Below are 22,195 nucleotides of genomic sequence, written 5' to 3'. Positions count from 1 at the left end.
ATATAGAGATGTTAAAGATGAAATATGTTCAAAGTGACTAAAATGTTGACTTGATTCCCTTGTGCACTGGGAACAAATTTCATACTTACATACTCAATGTCAGAAAATAAGTACAATTATGATTATAAGAGTGAGACGTATTAACCATTTATAAAAAAAAAAAAAAAAAAAAAAAAAAAAAAAATTCTATTACGTTAGGTTTCGTATGGCTTCTTAATCGTTGGTAGTAATTTTGTGCGATCTGAAGTATATCTCCGCCGAGAATCGAACTTTGTTCTCTCAGAGCTATTACTGGTACGTTAACTGTATATTCATGACTGAGCACTGTAGCCGCCTCTTCACATTGCCGGGTCACAACTATGGATATTACTAAGGCAACACGAGATATTTCCAAATAGATTAAAATTTTTATTTTGGCCTGGATATCGCTAGGTACTCTTTAGGCAAGATGTTAAAAACCTTAGTGGGTGGTAATCGGAACTGTCCAAACAGTCACATCCTCTTACTAGTGACATTGTGTCTTAATGCGTGTCCAACGACGTTGCTATAGTTTTGGTCTGCGTTACACTATGATTAATGGCTTACACATACGGTTCTTTCTTTCTTCCTTTCTGCATAGAGAAGGGGGAAATGAACAAACATTGACCAACTTGCCTGCATATATGGGTCTTCCCTTCTCAACAGAAGAAAATATATTCTGTTGAAAGTGTCAAATAACTAAGCAACATCAAGCACTCGGAGTTTCCAGACTTCTCTTTTCTTCGCCAAAACATCTGAGACATTCCATTCCTTATTCATGAGAAGATCAGCTTTTGCTCACCCTCTATTCTCGCCGAGAGCTGCCGTCCAGTTCGAATTTTGCTGGCAACACCTAATTTCTGCGAAAATATCTGTTTCACTACCATGTAGTGGGAGGAGGAGGCTAATAGGTCAATTTTAAGTACCACTCACTAATGCTTTTAAGATTCTGCATTAAAGAGTACGCTGCCTAGTCCCCTGGTCGTGGTGCGTTGCAATGTGGACGTAAATGGTAACATCCAGTCTTTATGGAATACAGATGACTAGTAAGTTTAATTGGAATTGTAGTTAACAAATGATCATCGGAAAATGGAAGAAAATATCAGTATGGTGTACCTAAACGAAGTACATTTTACTATAACGCCGTTTAGTTCAATGTGTTGACAGACTTTGCAATTACTTATATGCCACAGCCATGAAATCTTCAATGAAAGCAATATACTACTTGCACTCCAGGAAGGGATCTATTGGCACCGTGTATTTCAATATCGCAGCATTGCCTCAAATACGTACTTTCGCCGTGACCACCGCAGTATCCTGACGAACATACGTTAGCGACTATCGTTGTACTATGATGCCTAGCCGCGTCCACAATCAGTACTTCATGACTATAGATCAGATATATTAACCATCATCTGCCAGGAACCACTATCTATTCTTAGCTACCATCTGGAAATACATAGAGTAAATGAAAGAGAATTACGACGTATTCAGGTGGCCAGACATTGTCAGGGATCCTATTTACTCAAACATATTTTCCATATTTATATATATCCTTAAGGATAAACGAACAACTTAAATATGTAATAAGAAATCACAAGTATATATTTGTTAGCTTAATTATTCTATTTACGAAGTTAATTTGTACTATTTCTGTAATGAAATCGTGTATTTGGTGTAAAATTCACTCTACTTTTCAATTACAAGACATAAATAAATTGAATTTCTATTCAAGGATAAATATACTGTAAGGACCATGTACCAAAATGGTTCGTTACAGCTTCTTCTGGTTCTTTGAATTTGCAACATAAAATTCTGTTGTTGTCCCGAAGTTTACTTTACTTTGTATTTGTTCCAAAATATGACCGATTGGATTGTGAGACATACCGATGAAATTCAATTAAATTGCAGCCTTAATATTTAATTATGTTTCATATGGTCTTTTGAATTTTCAACAAGATCTATCCTTTTCCCAATTTTATTTTTAATAGTTCACTATGTTTCAGTATAAGCCTAAACAAATTGCACCTAATTATGACTTAATTATTGGTGATGGTTTGGATCCATTCTATGATGTTGTGTATGGTCCTGTGCATTAGAGGTTTGTCCTGTGTCACTGCTCTCCTAATGGCACACTATATTGAGGGCTCGAGTAGGCAGGGTCCATATTTTTACAATTGTTAGCCAAGCACGTACTGCTAAGACTAGCCAGTAGTTGCACATATATTATGTAGTTACCAAAGAAAGAGTATACCTTTTGTATATACCTAGATATATTCATTGGTGGTAATGTTAACAGGAAAGAACCAGATTTAGTAGTTCGACGTTAGAGAATGCAGTTCTTTAAACGTTACAGAATATTGTACTCAAATTGGTCTATTTGCTCCAATGATGTTATCAAAGTAAAATACGTTGGATGAATATATTCTTTTGTTGGGGACGGTACATTTGAATGATGTCTTTTTTTAAAGTTTTTTTTTTTTTTGTGTGTGTGTGTGTTTTAAATCGTTGTTGCAGAATAGACCCGATACTTTGGTAAGATATTTAGGAATCAAAAATTTTATGTAAAAATAGGGGTAATTTGTAAGCGTGTGTTTATTCCATGGCTGTTTTGTTTCTAGCTATTCTGCTTTTGTTGTAGAATACCGAAGAGCAACATGATGAAGTTCGTGAAAGACTTGAGCCGAAGAAGAAGGAAATGCAAGCTCGCCTTTAGTAACTTCACCTGGCGGAAGTGGCTTCAGAAGCAAAAGGGGAAGCATTGCAGGCTGAGAGTGGTGTAAGTCAATGAAAGTTGTCCTTTCCTTAATCACGGCTGCGAGAAATTCAGGAACGACATGATGAAACAGAAATATTACGACATAGGATAAAGCATGTCAGTTACGGAGATGGACTCCATAGGTGATTTTCTTGCTATGAATTTCTATTTAATTATTAGCAGTAGTTTATTTTGTTTAAATCATAAATCAAATATCTGACCAACTTATTTGTTTCAACCCAAGTCAAAGAGCAGGAGTAATAATGCTCAGTGATATAGATCATTCGTATCTCAAACTGGTTCTTAAACTCGAGTCCTGATCATTCTGTGTTGTGGATAAACACTTGTTAGTTTTCTTAGTGTACTTTTTTTTTTAAACTCAAAATATTCAATATATTTCGAGCAAAAATTTTCTTGTAGACCTTATATCTGGGGAACTACACATAGTGTAGCCAAACTCAAACTATCACTTCACTCAGTACTATATGCTTATTCTGAAAAAAAGTAAGAAAACTTTATTTTTAGGAGCCGTTCAAAAATTTTGTGGCCCCTGATCCAAAAAATCAAATCTTTCATTCAATCTAAAATATTCTGTACGCCTTTTATCTGGAGAACTACATATAGTGTAGCCAAAGCAAAACTATCACTTTAACTCAGTACGATGTGTTTATTCTACAAAAAACAATACGAAAGCTCGATTTTGGGTCCGTTCAAAAATTTAGTGGCCTCTGGTCGAGAAAATAATTATTGGGTAAGATTGCAATCTTTTGATGCATTTTTGGGGCCGCGGTGGCTCAGTGGTAGAGCGTTCACCTCTGGTCCATGGGGTCCTGGGTTCAAACCCTGCTCCCGCCAAGTGAACTTTGTGGTGGACAAACACCGTGTGCGTGGGTTTTCTCGGGGTTCTCCCGTTTCCTCCCACTTTATTCATTCCACCATTTCATTCATTTCTCATAATCACCGTCTCCTTTAGCCTAACCGGCATAACCGTGGGACGTAAAACTCAAAGATTTCATTTCATTTTGATGCATTTTTGGATCATTCCTAAAATTATTGTGTTTCTTTTTGTTCCATCATATATTTGTATGTGCTAGTTACCTGCAGAATTTATGAACAGAGACGTTGTACTTACAGCTGCCATTACTAAAGAACTATCTGGTAGGAATGTACAAAAGTGTACCACGTACAGAATATGATGATGATTTGAGCTCCTCTATGTGCGCGAGTTTCCTCCGGGTCGTTCCGTTTTCTCCCACTTCCTTCATTCAATACTTTCACTCATTGTCGTCATCAGTCTTCTCTATTTTACATGTCATAACTGTTGGATCTAAAACTGGCAGATTTCATTTCATTTTATACTGAGTAGTTCGCTACTGCTGGTATTGGAAGAGTTAGGTTATTAAAATCAGAGTTTGGAATCGAATCCCACTTCCGCTTTATTTTATAGAAATCCTCTAATAGCAACCGTATTTACAGAAATACTTTAGTATAATTTTCCCTATTGTGAGATAGAAACTCGGTAACCCGAGACCTTGCGGTCAAGGACGGTATCTCTACAGAGTTAGGGCAAACTAAGTAGAATGACGTAGGAATCGTCGAATTATTCGGGTTTAAATATTTGACCTTTGACCTCCATGTTAGTACTTTTGAGACATATAGTACTAGATGACCTAGTACTAAATGTAAAACACCACCACAATATGTGGCTCCGCCTACGAGTTATTCGGGTTTAAATATTTGACCTTTCACCTCGATGGTCAGTACTTTTGGAAACTTGTAGTACATGATGACCTATTGTTAAATGTGAGAACGGCACCTCAATTTGTTGCTCCGTTACAAGTTATCCGGGTTTAAATATTTGGCCTTTGAGCTCGATGGTCAGTAACTTTAGGGCATGTAGTACTGGATGACCTATTACAAAATGAGGAAACAGCACCTCAATATGTGGCTCCGTTTACAAGTTGTTTACATTTAAATTCTACTATGTTACATAGGGGTTGATAAAAGGGAACGAATACATTCCTACTATTGGTTCGTAGTCTTATGTATTCTCTGCTGTATTAAATAGGGGCTGAAAAATAGGCCATAGTCTTTTATCAGCTCTTCTATGTTGAAAATGCTTGTAGCCTTTCTTGTGTAATTTCTCCTATGTTACACAGGGGTTGAAAAATAAGCTATATTCATTTATGTTACATAGGGGTGTTGCGAAAGGTGGTCGTAGAAGAGAGCAAGTGCACTCCATTAGTCTCTGCTATTGTAGTATTCTTTCTTGTGTAAAGTATGTTCATTGTCTTCGGTAATTTCTGCTATTTTTAAATAGGGTTTGAAAAAGTGGTCGTGGAAGGAAACGAATACATTTCCAAAAAAATGGGTCGTAAAAGAGAACGACCGTCATAAAAAAGAACGAGTTTTCGGGGTTTTCAATTTTCCATAGCTGGTCGATATGCGTGACACGGCATTTCGTGCGACACTGGAAAATCGAGTCCTTCGGATCAGGCGGGATCTCAGAAACATGGAAAGTTCATCACAAAGTGCAGTCAAGTGTCGGTATAACTACTTATGAGAATAGGAAAAATTATTTAAAACAATGGTTAGTTCGATAAAATATTTTAAACGAGTTAAATCAACTTTACACAACATTACACAGTTCATGAACGTAAACTTTTCCCTTTTGTGACAGTCCAGCACAGTCTGCGTGAGCCCGCTCCCGACAGGTCATGCACTGAAGGCAGTCTTCTTTTGGATGAGACAATGAATATAGTTCACTACAATATAGACAAGGAGAATCGTCATCATCATTTCTTAACATTAGTTCTTCACATTCATCTTCCACATCAACAGTTAATGTTTTCTTAATTTTCTTTATAGATGTTCTCCGAAGATTCAATTTTTTTTCTTAGGGGCTTGCGGTAAGCAGAGTGAATTGTTCTGTTCCCCTTATTCTCTCTGTCTTGTCTGGTGAGAAACACTTGGAGAGATCTGGTCTATAGTAACGCATTTAGGAGGTAGGGAGATAAATGTTTCTGAAGAAGGACTCTGTCCACTATGTATAATACCTTATAATTTATCTACAGTGTATCAGAGGCTATAGTATTAACACAATTTTTAAATATATGTGTTTACGCCATTACAAATTAAATCTTCGCAATTAAATAATTGATATGTTAGCATGCATTTTCACTGACAATGTAGATTACAAGTTCAATTCTTGTCTAATTTAGACTTGAAACTTGTACGTAGCTAGAAGATCGTAAATCACCTTGTTATATCAATAGATAAAAGTATACTTAACGATTACATTGTTTATTCTGAAATATAAATACGATATATAAGGCTTTGGGAATCTTTCAAAGTAGCCGGGGAAAATGGCATAGTATACCATTTTGCCCGGAGGGAAGGTATGCTATTGTACTCTTGGCGCCATATTTACGTTTTATTCATTTTCACTTGTTACTCTTGACGTATTTGTCGGTTTCTGTTTTAACATGTTTTTTTTCTGTAAATATATCGTTATGTGTATCAGTAGTATACATATTGCTACAATACGATTTCTTAAAGGAATAAACTGTTTTATCAACAATGAAAAAAAGTCAACCACTTACCTTTCAAAATTATTTTCCCTTTATGCAGTGGAGAGCTCTACCGCGTTGTAATTTACACAGATTCACTGCTGCCACAATAGCTTTCTGCACACGTGTTCTTAGCTTTGCAGCTCAGTAGCAAATGTACAATTCCGCTACTTAAAGTGCACATCCAGGGGAGCCACCCAATGATCCTCTTTCATCGATATCAGTGTGTGTGACTAGTGAAAGTGCAAAATAACGGAAGCAAATAATGTAGTGAAGTTCAATCGGTAACTGGCGACACCAGCGTCTTCCGTGATTGTAATGAAGATTATTGGATCAAGTGTAAAATTGCATTATCATATGTAATTGCTTAAATCAAAGTGCCAAAGTGTAATTTTACTTGTGTCGGTGCAGTTTCTGTGATATTAATTAGAAGGTAAATATAAAATCGTAGGTATCCTTTCACAACAAAATACTATATTAATTACAATGGTTTAAATCTATGTTTTAAGATTTAAGAGAATTAATTTACATTTTCTTTTCAATATAATTAGACTAATGCCTATACAACGTAATAATATTTATATTATTAAAATGTATCGGCATTGGAGATACATTTAGAGTCAGTCTTAAGGCCAATTTCCCAAAATGTTCTGACCCGAACTCTGAGTTCCGAACCGTATTGTCTAGTGGTTATATGGTCAGTTTCGTTAGAAGCTCCGAACCAACGTTAAACCTAAATAGGGTCAAACAACGGTCAAGGAGCCTAACCCCGCACAGTTATATATGGCGCCATAACAGGGACATTTGGTAGAATTGCGTAAAGCCGACGCTAGTTGTATCTTTGGTAAGAAAAATTGTAGTACCTTTTTAGTGTTGTTTAATTTTGTTGTTTTGGGTTACGTAAAGTAATAATCATGTCAGTAAATAGAGAAATAATACCTGTTTTGCATGAAATGACAAACATTTGGAAAGGAAGTATTTAATAGTAGAAAGTCAATTTAGATATCAAAAAGAAGGATATACGTCGTCTGAAATCGAGAATGCTTTGAAAATAGAACAGGAATCGTGTAAAATTCGAAAAAAGCTAAGCAAGAAATTGCAAAATCCATTTTGGAAAGCAACATAGAATATAGAACCGAAATTGAGGATAAAATTGGTGCAAAATTGCGTGAATTACGTAAATCTGATCTTTATCAGGAAATCGAAGATGTGTATGTTATGAAAAGAGAATTTGTTACATTGCCTGATATTCAACATAGGTTAAAAATTCGTTAAGAAAATTCAGATCTTGTACGAATTGCGAAAGATCAGCTGAAATCATATACAAACAGCATGTAAAGTATCACAGTTTTCGTAATAATAAAGAGTTCTAGCGATGCCCATAAGGCAAATTGTCAAATCGTACCACCGAAATTGGTTAGGTTTGCAGATTTCCCTGAGATTGTAACATTTACGCACGCTTCTGCAGAAACCAGTAATGTTAAAAGTACTCAAAGTGATTAAGGTTGTAAAAATAAAATAATACTGTTAGAATTAGAATTTGATAGAAGTATCTTAGAGTGGGTTAAAGCTGAATTTACAGGCATTCTCTGGGATATTGTCCCTGTAGCCCAAAAGATATATGTAAAAACAGTTGAAAATGAATGTAGTGGGCGTTGTACGATTTCAGCATGTGTTAGTCCTCAGCCACGAGCTATTATCGAAGTCAGGCTAGCATTGAATTTCTTGGCAATGAAGTTGAACAGGTTGAAGAAATATCTGACTCTAAATTAAATGTAGAAAAATAAATAATTCCTGTTGTTTGTCATGTTATGCTGAGTTAGACAAGGCCAAGGAATTTGTTGTATCTCCTTTAAATAATACTTTTGTGGTTAGAAGCAACACAGAAAGAGAAAAATGAAACAAACGCAACCCACCTGTTGAAAAAGTGTTTCTCAAGCGTTGCGCTCACATGTCAGCCACGGGCTTAGTCACGCCTACTGTTGAAACAGGTGTCAATCAACTACCACTTGTTCCCGCAACCGCTTGTTTGTTTTGTGTAGAATCTAGAGATATTTGGAGCATAATGCTTGTTACACTACGAAGAGGTTTACTAAAGTAGTAATATATTGAGTTGAGAAACAAGGCAGGTATAAGCCATTTAAACACAGTTGTAATGTGTTATGTTTGTTAAAGCAGAATTGTTTCCGCGGCACCTTGTTAGTCAATAAATTAGCATGTGTCCCCTTTCACGGAACTTGTTTGTTTTTGTGGATGTAACGCTTGTTGAAATATGTCATGGGCAGTGTAGTTCTTTAAGCTGTGAGTTGAAAGTAAAAGAAATACAAGAAAAAAAGGGTATGTGTTATTTTCTGCGTAATCATTTGCACACAAATTATAAATTTAGAAGATCGTGGAAACGGCTTTAAGGCAAATAGTCCTCATGATAGAAACAATAACACAGTAACGTGGGAAAAGAAACTAAAAATCTGTCAACAAAATTTCAGTAGCTTACAGAATGTTGTTACAGGTCATATTGTAAAGAAATATGATTTGCAAGATCGTTGTAGTAGAAAGCACCGGCAATATAAAAAGAACGCGTAAAATCAGGCAAATATTAAAAAGAGTCAAATGCATGTTGTACTGTTTCCGTAAATTCTCAGTTTGTTCGTAAATTTTCTTTGAAAAATAATTGTTGTAGTCAATGTAATGCACCGTCAAGAAAGTGTAAATGCAAAACTGTTTTGTTGCACACCAATAACCAATGATCTGCATGTGCTTTTGAAGAAGAGCAATCAAAGTCTTAAATGAAATCACAGTAGCAACTTGAAAATTTACAATTTAGCAAATGCGCTACGTGCTGCCCACGCATCATATATTGTTAACAACAATCAAAGACCTTTTCAGAAAGATTGTGGTACGAGGGTGAGCATATCGCATACGCCTAAGAGATTTGAAAACAAACTTAGTAGCAAAATTAAACGTCTGCCACTAATTACTATTAGTGGTGTGTCATCAGCTGATTGTGATGCCATAACGAAGGTCAAGCACACAGGTAAACCGAAAAACCTAGTGAAACGAAGAAAAAACAATCTAGTGTTCAATCTAAATGCAGTACAATTTGTATGCATAAAGAAATATCACGAAAGAGAAGAAATCACAATTCTAACAATAAGAAGTTAGTCAATTTCCTGTGCAATGCAGTTACTACAAATATAGAGAAACCAAATTTTTGTGATAAGCTACTGCTTCCTAAAGCAAAGAGAACTGGTGAAAACCACATGGTAGCTTACAAATTCATATTGGTTCTTTATTGGCAAATGAAGCCTTTTGAAATTGTGTTTGTGTAGAAAAGATCTAAAGTAGGTGTGGGATAAAAATAAAAAATTGTTGATTCGGATTGCTAGTATTTTATGAAATTGACGATTGCAATGATTTTGGCAATTTTAAAAAAATTATTTTCTATTGGTCGTTTTATATTTTCAAAATATTACTTTGAAACAATAGTCTACGTAAATTTAAGCAATGTAATCAAAATTGATCTGTCTGTACGTTAACAAAAATTAAAAGAAAAACATTGAAATGTTGTTAGAATTACTAATAAAATAGCAAATGTAATTTTTAAAAAAAGTTGCGGAAAAATGCTTTAATATGAATCCAGTTTATGTCGGCATTAGTAGGCGTCCGTGACCTACTATGGGACTTACGGACGGCCGAAGCCTTTTCTTGAAAGATGGAAAAATATGCCAACTGGCTTACTAAGGCATGAGTTGTGTTTCCCCGTTTTTTTTTTTTTTTTTTTTTTTTTTTTTTTTTTTTTTTAGAAATATTATACTTTTGTAATGCCCGGCGTAGGCAATTTTCTTAACGTTCCCCTCTTTATTATTTTAATTTCAATATTTTATTCTATCCTTTACCCTCATCTCAGGGATGGGAAACATATAAATAATTATAATGTGGGTGGTATCTTCTAAATTTAGGGGGGTTGGCAATTTCAAAGTGTTATAGTTTGATAAACGATAAACTACCTGGTCCATTCCTTATTGATAGAATGAAAAGGGATGTAATAAAAATATATATTGTAGTTTAAATAGTTTTTCTAAGCTTTTGTAGTTTTAATATTTACTGTTTCTTTTGATTATTGAATATTATTGAAATACAAATATTTTGAGTATACTTTATTATTGTTTCATAGTAGCAATACTTGTTAAAATAATACTACTGCAAATAACAAATAAATGAAAACAGATATATTAATTGTGTTAATTTTCCAATATGCTTGAAGTTGTTTTCAATAAAAGTAAATATTGAATGTGATCATGTTTTCTTATAATAGTAAAAAAAAAAATTCATGTGAAATTTAAGACTACAAGGCACTACATTAGTAATTATTACAGTAAATATTATGTATATTTATGAGCATAATATCATCACATTTCAAACAAACGTTTCTGTGTGCGCCTTTATGACATTATTGTCAATGCCATAAGAATTTAGTGCAAAATTTTTAACTTTTTAAACGTACCTCGTTTAAAATCAATTCTAAGAAATTTTTTCTCGCAAACAGACGAATATGTATATATATGTGCGTGTGTCGTGTCTGCAACAGAAGTCTTGTTGGAACCTCCCTGCTGAAAAGTAATATAGAGAGTAAATTCCTGTTTATAGGTTGTCGTGGTTATTTTTAGCTTGACATCAGTTGGTTACGTTGCGTTTCCAACAGGAAGCCCCAGTGTGAAGAAAAACCAACAGGTGCATTAAAACTAACAAACGTGTAACTACGTAGTGTCTGAAAATAACATCTTAATCTAGCCAGTGCGAATATATTAACAGTACAACGAAAATCAAGTCTAGGTTGTTGTTTACGTGAATTTACATAATTAAGTTAATCGTAAAATACTGTCAAAACAACATTTTACTCTAAATAAGAAAATGTAACCAGCACGAGACGGAAGCCTCGGAACGACTCTTCTGGGTTCGAACTACATGACTGTCTAAAAAGATGACAAAATGGAAAACAAGGACTATTCAATGTTTCAACTTCAAGTGCACATCCAGGGGAGCCACCCAAGAGTCCTCTTTCATCGATATCAATATGTGTGACTAGTGAAAGTGCAAAATAGCGGAAACAAATAGTGTAGTGAAGTTCAATCGGTAACTGGCGACACCAGCGTCTTCCGTGATTGTAATGAAGATTATTGGACAAAGTGTAAAATTGCATTATCATATTTAATTGCTTAAATCAAAGTGCCAAAGTGTAATTTAATTTGTGTCGGTGTAGTTTCTGTGATATTAATTAAAAGGTAAATATAAAATCGTAGGTATCCTTTCACAACAAAATACCATATTAATTACAATGGTTAAATCTATGTTCTAAGATTGAAGAGAATTAATTTACATTTTCTTTTCAGTATAATTAGACTAATGCCTATACAACGTAATAATATTTATATTATTAAAATGTATCGGCATTGGAGATACAATTAGAGTCAGTCTTAACGCATATTTCGCAAAATGTTCTGACCCGAACTCTGAGTTCCGAACAGTATTGTCTAGTGGTTATATGGTCAATTTTGGTAGAAGTTCCGAACCAACGTTAAACCTAAATAGGGTCAAACAACGGTCAAGGAGCCTAACCCGTATAGTTTTAGCAGAAGTGGCAACACTTTGACCTGTGGATTTACGATTTTGTTGTATGGACAGATCCTCTATTTTATAACTTTCTTGCTTTTATTTTTATTTTCTTCTTCTTTTTTCTCCATTTAATATGAAATCTGCCTCCATACCCCAAAAATTTGTTGCAGAGGAAATTCCGTACTGGTCTTTGCAAAAGTTTGTAGACCGTAACGCAGCGAAGAAGTTGAAATAAGCAAATTAGGATTTATCTTAGGACAAATGTTTGTTTTTTTAAAACATATATTATATTATCTTTTGGTAAACAAATTGCACAATATGCTGTTTTTAATATTTTAAAAGGTGTAATTACATTTGTTTATATCTGTTGTAAACGGACACTCCTTACTTCACTGCATACCTTCTCTAAGACCTCTATTCTTGGAGTTTTTTAATATAAAAAGTAAATCGTACGTCACGTTATACCAAAAATCATATTCTTTATATGACTCTTTTAAACGATTGATGCTTCACTTGTCCAGGTAACCATGCTCTAAATGATAGTGAGAAACAAAGTTGAATATCGTCAGGCACTATTCTTTTCTGATTGGTAGTTTTATGCAAGTCCAGAAGAAAGTAGAAACTGCTTCTATTTCTTCCAAGTAAGGGCAGCAGAAAATTTTAACCTGGACTAGGGACAAGTTACTTCTCACATGATCGTTAATTTAGGTTGTTTTTCGCATCGTGAATAGCATCCTTACTTCAGGCCCGTCTGAGACAAGCTTGAGACTCCCAGTTAATATTCGCTGTTATCTCTATACGTCTGTAAAGGGGAATTCGCATTAGTTTAGTATACACTAAATTACTATAGTGCCCTGGCAACATTTTCGTTTGCATTTGTTCTTCATATGTTCGTCGTTTATTTATATTTTCATAGGGAAATTTGAATGTTTATAATCAACTAGAAACAAAGTAAGTAGTTACATTTTAGCGTTAATTACTAGTATTACTATTTGTGAGCGGATTGAAAATACTCCGTCATATTAGAAAAAAACACTTTTATTTTTCTCGCTTTAGATGACTCTCTAAGACGTTCTGCATTGTTATTGCCCTATCGTATGGCCAAATAATTGGGCATAGATCATTAATATGCGTAGAAACTCATGTATTCTGGAAATGAATATGTGCTATCCTATTGTGTGCAATTATGTCCGTGCAGGTCAAGTTTTGGCATACCACTCTAAATAATTGTTAAAAAATCGTATTTCTTTCACTAATTCCTACTTATTGTTCTCCAAAAGATTTGTGCTGGACATCACGACATTTAGCATAGATAAAATTCAAAAATAAAAAATAATGAAACTTTAAATTTTACGTCCAACGATTATGCCTCCTAGGCTAAAGGAGACGGTGATGAAAAGTGAATGAAATGGTGGAATGGTGAGAGAGAGAGGAAACGGGACAACCCCGAGGAAACCCACGAAACGGTGTTTGTCCACCACAAGGCTCACTAGGCGCGAGCTGGGATCAAATTAATGAGTCCGTGCGCTAGAGGTGAACGCTCTACTACTGAGCAACGGGAAGGTTCTAGAACACAGGTCCTCCCATATCGGTTAGTAGGTAGGTTGGTTCCTTTCTGTACCAAAGTTTAGCATTTAATTCTCACAGTATTGCCGAACGGTTGAAGGCGGGTTAGAGGCCCTTATAGCACATTGTTTTGTGTTTATTACAGCTAAATAGGAAGGGGGATCTGTGGTGTAGAACCTTGAACTAAGCCACTGTAGCCCAATAAAATTCAATGGGGCTGCGAGAAGTAATTGTTGAAAAAATTACAATTCTTTTAGGATTTTCGCATAAACACTTCGTCCAGATGAATGGAATGGAAAGTACAGAGCAAAAGACAAACCAAAATATGCTATGTGGTCACTAAAAAGCAGGAATCTTATCTAACTGAATCAGGCATTGTGAAGCTGGTGTGTTCATATGATAGCGCGGGGTTCCGTCCAGCAGGAGGAACCGCATCAATGATGGTGAGTATACTCGTATGCTTGAGTGAAGTTTAGGCATACCTCATTTTGCAAAATTTGCAGGTAAAATTCAACTCTTTGCACGGAAGAAAACGTGTTTATAAGGAGCAAACTTCTACGGACACCAGAACTGAATAATAAGTTATGCAGCTATATATTATGCTTACAACTGTAGAATTACTAGTGTAAAATCATTACAAGTGCTATTCGAAACAATTTGAAATAAGTGACAGCACGTGAAAAGTGACTGTATTATGTACTGTTTTCCGCCGGCGGAGTATTTCTGGAAATGTAGAAATGCTGTATTTTATGTTTGAAACTGTAGCGTTACTACAAGTGCTGTATGAACTCATATCACAGCGAAAACCCACGTGTTTTTACTACCCTGTGTTGAGCATATTCCGAGCATCGCTGACGCGCCTCCTCCCTTGGGACACATCTGGCACTAACGCGCGGCTTCGCCCTGTCCTCACTTGGTTAGATAGCATTCGTGCTTTTTAATCGGCACCTAACACAAGTTGTGTGTTTTGATTTGTTTTTTTGCTCTGTAGTTTTAGGTTCTAGGTTTAAGGTTTAGTTCTACGTCAGATACTGACTTGTCGCCCAGAGATCTTTTTAACACTAAATTAAAACATAATATCTGTGATTATTGTATGCGAACAAATGGTCCCGAAACTGGTAATACAGATTAGAACATTTTTTTATGATTTTGCTTTGTGGGAAACAAATGACGAAACGAAACGTATAAATTTACACGGCAATTCATAATTTTGCATAGTATTTTCTTTGCAGTGGATTATAATAATAATAATTACTAATATTATTGTTATTATTTAAGCACGTAGTAATTTGACCCTTTCACAGATTGTCTTATCTGGTACTTGTATACGAACAAATGGTTCCGAAAGTACATTTTTTATTAACTACTGAATCTATAATGACTTTTAAGTATTACAGATTAAATATTATAAGTATTTAAGTAATTGAAATTGTGCAGACCACGAAGTGAACCTTCATAATTATGACAAAAATACAATAACGTGATTTCACACTGATGTTTATATCTAACATATTTTAGCCTAATGCTGCTTGAAACTTTTATTCTATACTAGCTGAATCTGCCCTATCTACACAGCGCATCATTCACATATGAGTATGAATCTCGTTGTTATTCCTCACATCTGTACGTCCCTTTACAAACACAAGTGAAAGTCGTCTTGATAAAAATTGGCAAGAGATACCATAAAGGGGAGGTTTTGTCGATTACTTTTTCAATATCTCGCACCGTTTGCAAGATATGAGCCTACTTCCATTTGGAGTTTATAATTCATGTTTGATCAGTGTTTTCTTTCTTCTTGCATGCAGTATGTAATAAGCAAATACATTACACACACATTTAATAATAATGTCAGTGATATATGATGGGCAAAACACTCCAAACAATATTCATTGGGCAAAACACTGCAAAAAATAGACTCAACCTATTGTTAGAGTGTAGAAATGGCTATCCTTCGTTTTTCATTATCATTTCAGTATGCAATCCGTATATACAATTATGTGGTGTTGGAATGTATAACGTGTAGGATATGATGCTTTAGTTTTTGTTTTTAAATTTCAACACTTCCAGTGTACCCGTAAGAATGTAATAAAGTAATAATGGCCATTTTTTTTTAAATATTCAATTAGAACTGGACAATCTATACAAAATTTGCAATCGATCAGTGAAAACGTCATCTTTCAAGAGCCTGTAGTTTCCGAAATCTCATTGTCGAAATGATTGGCCACAAACACATAAAAAACGTATAGTTTAAAAAACTCTAAAAATGGCAGCACAATTCGTTTGCATTGATTTTGGAAAAATCTTATTAAAATAAAATGACTTTGAACAATAATTTAAAAATGTAAACTTTATATGAGAAAGGTCTATTTAAATAATTTATTTAAAGTACACATTGTTTAAAATATTCGTTTCTAAACGGGAAATCACAAATAACAGTAAATTAAAGGTTTGAAATCAGTTTATAAGTTGGACCTCAGGCGCTGTTGTTGCTGTTGTAGCATTTTAATAGATAGATTATTTTCGCTAGAATGCAGTGCTCACTAAATCGTACGTATACAGATAGATATACTTGTTTCGCGTAATATTTTACATAAGATGTGTCTTCAGCTACTAAAGTTACTAATTGGAGGTTTAGTTCATGAATAACTTGCAAATGATAATGTTCTACAAAATCTAACTACTGCATTTACAGAAAAGCTATTGATAACACTACTGAATTTTCATATGCCTAAGACATTTAAACCTTGATCATTACTCTAGTAACTCTACAAACATTTCGTTAATACAAGAAAACCCACTTTTGTATAAGTCTTGTGCTTTTCCTTTCCTGTACAGTGATAAATTTTCTTTGGTTCTTGAATTTTTCTTTTTTTTTCCCCTTCAGAATACAGTAATTAATTGTTGTTTTTTCAGTAAAGTCGAAACGTTCTATACAGCCAAATTTCCTGGAGATAAAGGAGCTCTCTCGTGGCTAAGTGGCTAGCGTACACTCCTTAGGCGTGGGAGACCAGGTTCAATTTCCGACAGGCGCTCATGTGGTTCGGATTCCACGTTATGATTCCACGTCTCATATAGCCTTGCTGGTGAAAGGGACGATTAACACAAACGAAAAAAAATCCTGAAGAAAAAGGGCTATGCGATATTGACCACCACCACATTCGAAATTTCAACATTAAATTTTACAAATAATTCGATCATAATCTGCACTGCATCCCATAACTTGTTTAGGCTTATTTGCGGAGAGAGCATCCGAAACAAGGCGTGTGTGAGCGTTGGGTAGACGGATTACTTTATACTTGCATAGTCAGTGTCACAGAGTCAATCTAAACCACCAATAACTAAGTCATAAATTGAACAATGTTCCAATATGTTCACGGTACCCCAGCTTTTATTTAACTTTCTATTGAAACAACGAACAATTAAGGGTAAATTTGGGACTACAGGAATTTATTTTCTAAATTCAGAGAACCATATGAAAATTCAAATGGCAAATAATTTCTTCCAATGTGTTCATTGCATTCCATAATATGCTCAGACTAATTGGAACAAACCGAACAATTAATGGTAAATTTAGGATAACAGAATTTTATGTTTCGAATTCAAGGAACCGTAAAACCCTCACGAAACTGTTAGATCATTATTTATTTAATTTGTTCAAGTACATTTATGAAAAGATTGTCCCACAGAAGGTAGGGGGCAATTTCACACTTGCGTACTCAGTGTCACAGAATCAGTCCAACCCATCATCAATAATACGGCCATGACTTGTTCCCAGTACTTCGCTGTGTTCCATAATTATAGTGGGACATAGCGAACAAATGGAACGTTCAGAACACAGGGGAAACAATATGAATGATCGAAGTTATGAGAAAAACATTTTTTTTTTTGTTACATTACAAAAGTTCTTTACAATCTGGACATGGAACTTAAACCCTGATAAAAATTTCAGATAGAGATCTTAAAGAAGAAATATGTTCAAAATGACCAAAAACGTGGACTTGATTCCCTTGTGCACTGAACGTCTACTTAAAGGTGAATTTGGGATAAGTACAGAATTTTACGTTCCCATTTCAAAGATCCATCGTACGTGTTAAGGCTTCTTCATAGAGAGAACATATTCATATAAGATGGGGAGTCAATTTCACAGTTACATACTCATACTCAATTGGAGAATAAATGATTATAATAGTGAGACGTATTAAACCAATTAGAAAAATAAATATTTATTTCGTTACGTTTCGCGTGGCTTCTTAATCGTTGGTAGTAATTTTGTGGGATCCTGAGGATATCACCGCCGGGAATCGATCTCTGTTCTCTGACAGCGATTACCGGTACGTCAACCATATATTCACGAGTGAGCTCTGTGACCACCCCTTCACATTGCCTGGTTACAAGTATGGACATTAGCAAGGCAACACGAGAAGGTTCCAAATAGATTAACATCTTTATTTTGGCCTGGATATCGCTAGCTACGCTGCCAATTCCCCTGGTCGTGGTGCGTTGCAATGTGGACGTAAATGGTAACATCCAGATGGTGTTTATGGAATACTGATAACTAGTGAGCTTAACTAGAATTGTAATTAACAAATGATCATAGTAACATGGAAGAAAATATCAGGATGATGGACCCAAACGAAGTACATTTTACTATAACGCCGCTTACTACAATATGTTTCAGTGAGGCTTTGCAATTACTTATATGCCACAGCCGTGAAGTCTTCAATGAAAGCAATATACTACTTGCACTCCAGACAGGGCTCCATTGCTAGCGTCTATTTCAATTTCGCAGCATTGCCTCAAATACGTACTTCCGCCCTGACCACCGCAGTATCCTGACGAGCATACGTTAGCGACTATCGTTGTACTATGATACATAGCCGCGTTCACCATCAGTACTTCATAACTATAGTTCACATATATTAACTATCATCTGCCAAGAACCACTATCTATTCTTAGCTACCATCTGGGAATACATAGAGTAAATGAAAGAGAAGTACGACGTATTCAGGTGACCAGACATTGTCAGGGATCCTATTTACTCAAACATATTTTCCATATTTATATATATCCTTAAGGATAAACGAACAACTTAAATGTGTAATAAGAATTGACAAGTATATATTTGATAGCTTAGTATTCACCAAATTAATTTATACTATCTCTGTAATTAAATCGTGTATTTGGTGTAAAATTCACTCTACTTTTCAATTACAAGACATAAATAAATTGAATTTCTATTCAAGGATAAATATACTGTAAGGACCATGTACCAAAATGGTTCGTTACAGCTTCTTCTGGTTTTTTGAATTTGCAACATAAAATTCTGTTGTTGTCCCGAAGTTTACTTTACTTTGTATTTGTCCCAAAATATGACCGATTGAATTGTGAGACATACCGATGAAATTCAATTAAATTGCAGCCTTACTATTTAATTATGTTTCATATGGTCCTTTGAATTTTCAACAAGATCTATCCTTGTCCCAATTTTATTTTTAATAGTTCACTATGTTTCAGTATAAGCCTAAACAAATTGCACCTAATTATGACTTAATTATTGGTGATGGTTTGGATCCATTCTATGATGTTGTGTATGATCCTGTGCATTAGAGGATTGTCTTGTGTCACTGCTCTCCTAATGGCACACTATATTGAGGGCTCGAGTAGGCAGGGTCCATATTTTTACAATTGTCAGTCAAGCACGTACTGCTAAGAGTAGCCAATAGTTGCACATATATTATGTAGTTACCAAAGAAAGAGTATACCTTTTGTATATACCTAGATATATTCATTGGTGGTAATGTTAACAGGAAAGAACCAGATTTAGTAGTTCGACGTTAGAGAATGTAGTTCTTTAAACGTTACAGAATATTGTGCTCAATTTTGTCTGTTTGCTCCAATGATGTTATCAAAGTAAATTCAAAGTAAATTGGATGAATATATTCTTTTGTTGGGGACAGTACATTTGAATGATGTCTTTTTTAATTTTTTTTTTTTGTGTGTGTGAGTGTTTTAAATCGTTGTTGCAGAATAGACCCGATACTTCGGCAAAATATTTAGGAATCAAAAATTTTATGTAAAAATAGGGGTAATTTGTAAGCGTGTGTTTATTCCATGGCTGTTTTGTTTCTAACTGTTCTACTTTTGTTGTAGAATACCGAAGAGCAACATGATGAAGTTCGTGAAAGACTTGAGCCGAAGAAGAAGGAAGTGCAAGCTCGCCTTTAGTAACTTCGCCTGGCGGAAGTGGCTTCAGAAGCAAAGGTGGAAGCATTGCAGACTGAGAGTGGTATAAGTCAATGAAAATTGACCTTTCCTTAATCACGTCTGCGAGAAATTCAGGAAGGATATGGTGAAACAGAAATATTACGACATAGGATAAAGCATTACAAATATTGAGATAGACTCCATAGGTGATTTTCTTTCTATGAATTTCTATTTAATTATTAGCAGTAGTTTATTTTGTTTAAATCATAAATCAAATATTTGATCAATTTACTTGTTTCAACCCAAGTCAAAGAACAGGGGTAAAAATGCTCAGTGATATAGATCATTCGTATCTCAAACTGGTTCTTAAACTCAAGTTCTGATCGTTCTGTGTTGTGGATAAACACTTTTGTTAGTTTTCTTAGTGGACATTTTTTGTTCTTTTACTCAAAAGATCTAATATATTTCGGGGAAAAATTTTCTTGTAGACCTTATATCTGGAGAACTACATATAGTGTAGCCAAACCCAAACTATCATTTTAACTCAGTACGATGTGTTTATTCCACAAAAAACAATACAAAAGCTCGATTTGGGGTCCGTTCAAAAATTTAGTGGCCTCTAATTGAGAAAATAATTATTGTCCAAGATTGCAATCTTTTGATGCATTTTTGGATCATTCCTAAAATTATTGTGTTTCTTTTTGTTCCATCATATATTTGTATGTGCTAATTACCTGCGGAATTTATGAACAGAGACGTTGTACTTACAGCTGCCATTGCTAAAGATCTGTCTCGCTGGAATGTACAAAAGCGTACGACGTAGAGAATATGATGATGATTTGAACTACTCTCTATGTGCGCGAGTTTCCTCCGGGTCGTCCCATTTTCTCCCACTTCCTTAATTCAATACTTTCACTCATTGTCGTGATCAGTCTTCTCTATTTTACATGGCATAACTGTTGGATCTAAAACTGGCAGATTTCATTTCATTTTATACGGAATAGTTCCGTTAGTGCCGGTATTGGAAGAGCTAGGTTATTAAAATCATAGTCTGGAATCGACTCCCACTTCCGCTTTATTTTATAAAAATCCTCTAATAACAACAGTATTTACAGAAATTCTTTAGTATAATTTTCTCTATTCTGAGGTAGAAACTGGGAAACCAAAGATCTTGCGGTCAAGGATGGGATCTCTACAGAATTCCGGCAAAGCAAGTAGAGTGACGTAGGAATTCCCAATGCTCCGCAGCAGGCACGGAGGGGAATAAGAAGTCGCAGAGCTCCGAAGCGGGGTAAACAACTGAGATTGTGATACCGACAGAGCCCCGATGCAAACTAAGCCAGGAGGAAACTAGTAGGCAAGAGTCCCACAGCAGACTAGAGGCTTTGAGGTTGAGTTCTCCTAGTGCTCCAGGCAACCAAGGGAAGGGAAACCAATCGAAGACTAGTGCATGTCCGCTGGTTGCCCTCTAATATATTGGAACTCCTGGCGGTGGTGGCGCTGCTTATCATAGTAATCCCACGTGGTCTGTACTACTCCGACGTATGGTGATGTTTACAAGCAGGAGCATGTAACATTGTAAACAGAAGCACGTGATGCATACAATACTCTTATTACACTACATTGTACATACTATTCTCGCCAAATATACATGAAATCTGATTTCATATTTGACATCCTGAGCAAATTCTAGCCCAAGGTCATGTATCACATGATTCATCTATCGTTTGAAATAAAAGAAAAATGAAATGCAAGATGGCGGCCGTCTGCGAACCATCATCCAAAAGGTTGACCCTAGCCCTATTGTATATTTACTTTATCAAGTTCAATATAAATATATCTGACGGATTTGAAAATTTGGGGTAAGGGATTTTTGAAACACCCTGTATATCGGAATCTTATCTTTCATATTTATGATAAGTTAGAAAATTGATATCCACAATGTGCACCTTACCACGTAGTACTCCATAAAGAAGACATGACGAAGTGAAATGCTTTCTAAATTGAGTACAATTTGATAATAGAAGTGCTTAAATACGCGCAAGGAATGTGTTTTTGTGCCATATGAAGTGCTTTTTCGCTATCCTCGTTTATATATACACACTCATCGTCACTGACGCGCAATCCCGCCTGCTGCCATGACTGTTAGAAGTTTTTATCCTTCTTAATGATCATCCGCCACAAAATCGTTTGCGTTTTATGCGCTGTATTTTTTTCTTTTTTATTATTTTGCAAATCTATATCCTCTCTAGTCTTGACTGGTAGACCCATAGGAAAACGACCATTAGGAAGACCTAGGCGCAGATGGGAGGATAATATTAAGATGGATCTCGCAGAGATAGGAATACAAAGTAGAAACTGGATCCAATTAGCTAAGGATAGAAGTCAGTGGAGAGCTTTTGTGAACGCGGCACTGAACCTCCGGGTTCCATAGGCCATAGAGTTAGTTAGTTAGTTTATATCCTC

At 35.2% G+C, this 22,195-nt stretch overlaps 1 protein-coding gene across 1 annotated transcript in view; it reads left to right on the top strand.

Moving 5' to 3' along the window:
- The first annotated feature begins 2,780 nt into the window (after positions 1-2,780).
- The window catches only part of LOC145674256 (uncharacterized), a 113,295-nt gene continuing 93,880 nt past the window's right edge, over positions 2,781-22,195 (top strand). Inside the window, exons 1-2 of the mRNA XM_081744091.1 lie at positions 2,781-2,919; positions 19,676-19,935. The gene's annotated coding sequence lies outside the window, so the exon portion shown is untranslated. The remainder of the gene's footprint in view (positions 2,920-19,675; positions 19,936-22,195) is intronic.

Source organism: Thermobia domestica, chromosome 17 (assembly GCF_964235325.1).
Source record: "Thermobia domestica chromosome 17, izTheDome1.hap1.1, whole genome shotgun sequence".
Taxonomy (NCBI): Eukaryota; Metazoa; Arthropoda; class Insecta; order Zygentoma; family Lepismatidae; genus Thermobia; species Thermobia domestica.
The sequence above is the reverse complement of the archived record's forward strand: the minus strand, read 5'-3'. Positions and strand labels throughout refer to the sequence as shown.